Source organism: Rhinolophus ferrumequinum, chromosome 11, assembly GCF_004115265.2.
Source record: "Rhinolophus ferrumequinum isolate MPI-CBG mRhiFer1 chromosome 11, mRhiFer1_v1.p, whole genome shotgun sequence".
Classification (NCBI taxonomy): Eukaryota; Metazoa; Chordata; class Mammalia; order Chiroptera; family Rhinolophidae; genus Rhinolophus; species Rhinolophus ferrumequinum.
The window spans coordinates 63,570,059-63,577,339 of NC_046294.1; positions in this window are offsets into that span (position 1 = coordinate 63,570,059).

Below are 7,281 nucleotides of genomic sequence, written 5' to 3' on the forward strand. Positions count from 1 at the left end.
ATTTTGTTGTTAAACAAAGATGAATGACTTAAGGTCCCTGCCTTTAAGTAGCACATTGTCTGTTTGGGGAATGGGAACTATAAATAGCAACATGCAAATAACCTCTAAAGTACTGTAACAGAAATATGAAAAACACGGTGAATTGAAACAAAACGATGGAGCACATGTAAGCTTTCACAAACATTATCGAGATCAACATAATACCTGAAAAAAGCCCTGGGAAGTTAATCATAGTAATAACCACAATAGTATAGACTAACATTTACTGGTCACCTTCTGTGATAAAGAGCTGAGTGCTTTACGTGCATTATCTACTGAATTATCACAGTAACCCTTTAAAGGACATACTTTCCTACCCTCATTTTATGGTAGAAAGAATTAAAGCATGAAGGGGTGACTAGCTTTCTCAGGATCACAGAGGTAATTAATGATGTCTCTACTTACTCGAAAGCCTATAATCCTAACCAATAGGTGACACTGCCTGCTCTGCAAATGAAGAAATTGAGGGTTAATGGTATTTATTTTTGCACCCCCAGCACTTTACAGCAGGCGTTGGCAAACACTGAGCACTCAGTAACTACTGTGGAATCAAATAAAGGAAGGAGGGAAGATAGGAAGGAAGTGAGGGAAGGAGGCTCTTAGAAAAAAATCATCATCCAGAAGAGCAGAATGACATGTACATGTGGCTTGTGGTACTGGTGGGATTGTTGTCATCAGGAAGGAGTGACCAAAAGATAATATATTGGTAAATATTTCGAGTTCTGATTTATCTTGAAGAGGGCAGGCTGAATACACAGCTGTATTCACTCTTGGATATTTGTTTGGTCTATAAATAACAGCAATGTGGTGACAGTCCAGCACCCGTGCAGAGAAACTACTCCTGGGTTATTAATCTCACCCCCAAATGGCCCAGGCTATGAGACCAGGTCAACATCACAAAGCAACGGTTTTCCTGCCCACCTGACCCTAGTGAGAGAGTCGGGGCAACACAGACACTTGTCAGAGGAATAATTAAAGACTGAGAAAATAGAAGCAATGGTCAATGTGTGACTATAGTTTTTAAAAAGCGTACTAACTCCATGGAATCATATTTTAGATGTCATGACAACTATTATGAATTCGAATTGTTAACACCAATTGGAATTAACTATAGCTCTCAAAAATTTAATAGTATTTTGGTTATTTTTCGTGGCCTTTTTTTTAACGGTTATTTATTTTTTTTAATTCAAGGTTATTGGGGTGACAATGGTTAGTAAAGTTACATAGGTTTCAGGTGTACAATTTTGTAATACATCATATATATATATCACATTGTGTGTTCACCACCCTGAGTCAGTTCTCCTTCCATCACTATATATTTGATCCCCTTTACCCTCATCTACCACCCCGCTCCTCCCTTACCCTCTGGTAACCACTAAAATTTGTCTGTGTCTATGAGTTTTTGTCTCCTTGTTTATCTCGTTCCTTTGTTGTTTTCAGTTTTATATTCCATGTATCAGTGAAATCATATGGTTCTCCACTTTTCCTGTCTGACTTATTTCCTTAGCATAATAAATCTCAAGATCCATCATGTCACAAATGGCACTGTGTCATCTTTTCTTATGGCAGAATAGTATTCCATTGTATATATATATATATATATATATATATATATATATATATATATCACATCTTCTTTATCCAATCATCTATCAAAGGACACTTTGGTTGTTTCCATGTCTTGGCCACCGTAAATAAAGCTGCAATGAACATCAGAGCATGTATATCTTTATGTATAAATGTTTTCAGACTTTTTTCGTAGATACCAGGAGAGGGATTGCTGGGTCATATGGCAATCCTATTCTTCATTTTTTGAGGAACCTCCACACTGCCTTCCATAGCGGCTGCACCAGTCTGCATTCCCACCAACAGTGTATGAGGGTTCCTTTTTCTCCACAGCCTCTCCAACACTTGTTACTAATTGTCTTGTTGACAGTAGCCATTCTGACTGGGGTGAGGTGATATCTCACTGTGGTTTTCATTTGCATTTCTCTGATGATTAGTGATGTTGAGCATCTTTTCCTGTCTATTGGCCATTTGTATGGCCTCTCTGGAGAAATGTTTATTCAGGTCCTCTGCCCATTTTTTAATTGGATTTTTTGTTGTTGGGTTGTATGAGTTCCTTATTCTGATGTATACCTACGAGATGTTCTAAATACACACACTTTATGGGCAAAGGCTATGTTCTTTTATTTCTTTTATTTTATTTATTTATTTATCCCCATTTCCTTGCATAACAAGGCTATAAAATGACACAGACGCTCTCGGTAAATTGCTGAAGAATTGATAAGTAAATTTTAAATCTTCAATTTTTCCTCACACTACCAAATATTGAGGGTTCAAACACTGAGTTTGTTAGTCAGAACAGGAATAGGATTTAACCTGTTATCAGCTTCCACCCTACTCCTCCCACCCCAATCCATCCTATCTTCTCCATCTACTTCCTGTTCATCTCTTTAAAAGCAGGAGATCAGGCTGCCTATTTTCTGAGTAGTAACTTAGGAGCCTCTAGTCACAAATGTCTTCTTAAATTTAAACTAGTTAACACTAAATTAAAATTTCAACACCTCGTTTCCTCTTGTGGCTCGTGGTTACTATACTGGCTGGCACACACAAAGGACAGTTCCAACCTCAAAGAAAGTATTCTTGGACAATGCTGCTTGAAAAACCTCCTTCTGCCCCCACCTCTTAAGGAAACAACTTTATCAAGAGTCTGATCCAAGCTTTCCTCAGCATGCATCTATGTTTTAAAATGCACGAACATGACTGCTGCAATTTTTCAGAATAATCTGGAGGCAGGCACAGCGCTGGTAGAAAATGTCTGGGGGACTATTATTGAAGGAGTGGACTGATGAAAGTGTCTGGAATACAACTGTGCTCCACATGAGAATCAGCTCTCTAGGACCTGTGTTATCTGAGCAATTACATGTCCAGGGTTAAATGATTTGCATTCTGATGGGGTTGAGGGCTCAGGTCAAAGAATGGTGCATCTCTCCATTCTCTTCCTAGGGTGCGAGGGATTGTGCATGTATCATTTATATACTGTCCATAAATATTCATAGAGGAGCGTATATATGTATAGACATATGTATATATTTACTCTATGCATATGGTTAAAATTCATCTACCTTTGATTTGAAAGACCTAATATTTGCCATACTAGAACAACTGCTATGTGACTAGAAATCACTCTGATGGAAGGAGAGCAGGGAGGATACCTTGGCTGAGGCACAGCAGCCAGGGGAGGGCAGCTTCTGAGCGATACGCCTTTTCTTCAGTCATTTTTTTTCCATCCTGCCACTGATGATGTAGAGACGCATTGCTGTGACATGGTGCTTCTGGCTGTCTACTCCATCAGGGGGTCTCTCTGATTGTCACGCCGCTCCCTCACACCCTTTCCCATTGTGGGAATGAACCATATCACTTCTTTTGATTCATCCATTTAAATACCAGTATAGTGAGAGAAAAAAACAAACAACAAAGTATTCAAATCAATTGATTTTCAACATGCTTTTATCTGTCTAGAATCGAGGATTTGCTTCATTATTATTAATTTATTGAATGCTTATGGTACGCTAGGATCACTACTATATTTACCAGCTTATTTGATCATGATAACACCGTATGAGGTAATACTAGTTATACGCCCATTTTAGAGATGAAAATATTGGTGCTGAGGTAAGTTAAAATCATTCCCAGATCACACTGGTTCAACCTGAAGCTCCTCATTTCAAAGAAACTGGGAAAGTGGGTGAATTAGGATGGAGGGAAGAGGATCTGATGTTGTGTATCTTAGCGACTTACGTTTGCCAGAGAACTGCGCCTGTCAAGGGACACTTCCCTGATGTGGAAGGGCCTTCGTGCCCTAAACTTGACATTCACTCAGTAGCATGCATTCCTGCTGTGTTATTTCCCCATGGATAGGTTCATTTTCCAACTACAGTCTTCCTTCTCAGCTCTAAAACTAGCACTGTGCACAGTAGAAAAGCAGGACACTAGGGTTTTAGATTGGTGAATTCCCTGTGTACTTCCCTTCATTTCCTCAGCTTTCATTTTCACATCCCTGGAAAGAGGCACTGACAGATACCCAGACAGAGCAACCAAGCACAGGAGCAGCTCTGGCTTCAGATAAGATTATTCACAAAGACAAAAGCCTGGAACATTTAACAAATGCAAGTACAAGCAGCCAGTTCAGCCTACCAGGGGTGGGGAAAATAGATTGCAGTGTCAACTTAATCAATGGTTCATCGCTGCACTTTTTCAGTGCTTGAACCTTATTAGGATTGAGGCTGCATTGCTCAGCTGAAAATCAATCTGGAATTTTTCAAACAGCTGCAAACTGCAGAAATGCAATTGAAAATAATTTGATGATTTTTCCAAGTGCCTTGGGGAAATCCATGCAGAGCTCAGTGGGGCTGGTACATGCATGTGCCTCTGGCTGGGACTCAGGGGCAGGAAAAGAAGATGAGAAAGGCAGCAGAGTACATGGTGGAGTTCCAAATCCAGGGCAAATTGACTAAACTTGTGTCTTAGGTCAGCTTTGAAGATGCAGTGACTGAACACAGAAGTGTGACAGTCAGGCTCTCTCGATACAGAAACTGACTTCAGGCTAAGGTTGGAATAAGAGAGCCTATACAAGTCACTGAGTTTGTCCTTGGGACGTGACCTGGCACCTAGAAATGGCTTCAGGGATGATATGGATGACCAGGACAACGGGAAAGTTTAGATGGGACAGTGACAGATGAGATGATCTAAAGGGTGAAGTAGAGTCTTAGAGAACCTTAGTAGGCAACAGCATATACAGACCTATGTGTCTACCTCAGTTAGGTAGTGGTTGACTATATGATAAGACAATGGTCAATACAGACATTAGAAAAAGAGTTCCTAAAGTTTTGAGACTTAGGAATCTGAGAATGACTCATAGGCTTATGGGTATAAAACTGGAAATACTTGCATTGTGGTTAAGAACACTGACCTTCATATCAGTGAGGCTGAGTTAAATCCTGGCTCCGCCATTTAGCATAGGACCTGGTGTGAGGTATTCAACCTCCTTGAGTCTCAATTTCACAGCACTTAACAAAGCTACCCTTCCCACCGCTCAGGCTTGTTGAGAAGATAGAATGAAATAATTCAATGTCTATGCCATGATTGGCACGCAATGCATTGTCTCAAACAGTAGAAGTTGATGCTATTACTGTGAGCAAAAGAAAAAAATAGGATTTGGACTAGGTCATTGTTGTGGGTTGAATTGTGTCCCCCCAAAAACGTATGTTGAAGCCCTAATCCCTGGTATCTGTGAGTGGGGTCTTATTTGGAAAAAGAGTCTCTGCAGATGTAATCAAGTTAACATGAGTTCATTAGGGTGAGCCCTAATCCATAATAGCTGACGTCTTTATAAGAAGAGAAGAAACACAGAGACAGACATACACAAAGGGAAGATGATATAGAGACATGGAGGGAGAGAATGAATAAGAAATTGGGGGCAGAGATTGGAATTCTGATGTCCCTGGGGATTCCATAAGCTGAAAGAAACAAGGATAATCTCATAGAGGCTTCAGAGGGAACACAGTTCAGCTAACATCTTGACTTGGGACTTCTGGCCTCTAGAATGATGACAGAATAAATTTCTGTTATTTTAAGTCACATAGTTTGTGGTACTTTGTTACAGTAGCCACAAGAAACTAATACAGTAATGATTCTTACCCAAGGAGTCTCTCCATTTAGCTAGCTTCCCAGCCTTTCCATATTATGAACTGTCAGTCTTAACCAACCAGAGATGCTTGGCTTCACTAGGAAAGTTTACAAAAATCCAGAAAAAAAAAACAGAATTTTTTGAATGTTGTAATTTTGTGAAAAACTTCGTTATTTTCAGTACAGTTATAATGCTATGTTTCCCTGAAAATAAAACCTAGCCAGACTTCAACACAAATGCGTCTTTTGGAGCAAAAGTTAATAAAAGACCCGATCTTATATTAAAATAAGACCGGGTATTATATTATATTGTATTATATTATATTATATTAGACTATATTATGTTAGACCCGGTCTTATTTTTATGTTAGACCCGGTCTTATTTTACTATAAGACTTATTTACTTTTACTTATTTTACTATAAGACCGGGTCTAATATAATATCATATAGTATAATATAATATAAAATAATATAATATATTTACTATATTAATTTTTGCTCCAAAAGACGCATTAGAGCTGATGGTCTGTCTAGGTCTTATTTTGGGGGTAAACATGGTGTAAAAAAATACTATATAGTATATCGTATTAGCTTAGGCTGCCAAAACAAAATACCATAGATTGGGTGGCTGAGACAACAGAAAGTTATTTTCTCACAGTTGTAAAAGCTGGAAGTCTGAGATCAGTGTGCCAGTATGGTCTGGCTCTGGTGAAGACTCTCTTCCTGACTTGCCTTCCAAAGCTCCAATTTTCAAATTCCATCATACTGGGAGTTAGGGCTTCAAGATATGAGTTTGAGAGAGATACATCCAGTCCACAACATTTGTGTTAAACTGAAAAGCTATATATTATTCACTTTCTTTCTCAAATATGCCATGAGATCAGGGGTTTTTTTGTTTTGATTTTTTGGTTGTTTTGTTTTGTTTTGTTTTGTTTTTTTTAGTTAAAGTTTATTGGGCTGACAATTGTTAGTAAAGTTACATAGATTTCAGGTGTACAATTCTGTATCACATCATCTCTAAACCCCATTGTGTGTTCACCACCCAGAGTCAGTTCTCCTTCCATCAGGTTAATGCAGTTCAAATAGCTTCGGGGGGTGAAGGGGCCAGGATATGCCCAGTGATTAGTAAGACTCGGTCTCTGCTCTCAAGCATCTTACAGACTAAAGGAAGAGAAAAATTGTTAACGGGACATTCCAATATAATATGCAGTGCTGGAGAAAAGCCTGGGGGCAGCAGAAGAGGCTCCCAGAAATCTTCCTGCAGGAGACTCTTGAGTTAAGGTCAAGGACTGTGTCTCATTCCTTTTCATCTATGTGACAGCATAGCATATGCAACAGACATGATTGGTGTTTAATAAATACTTCTTGAAGAAATAAATGAATGAATAAAAGAACTATATTGCCATTAACTAGAACACCCAAATTCCTTAACCATGTTCAAGGATGCTCTATGTTGAAAGTTCATTATAAAATTAAAATGTAATTTGAGGTATTGTGTAGTAAAAGCATTAAACTAGGAATCTAATAAACAGGTTTTATTCCTAACTGCC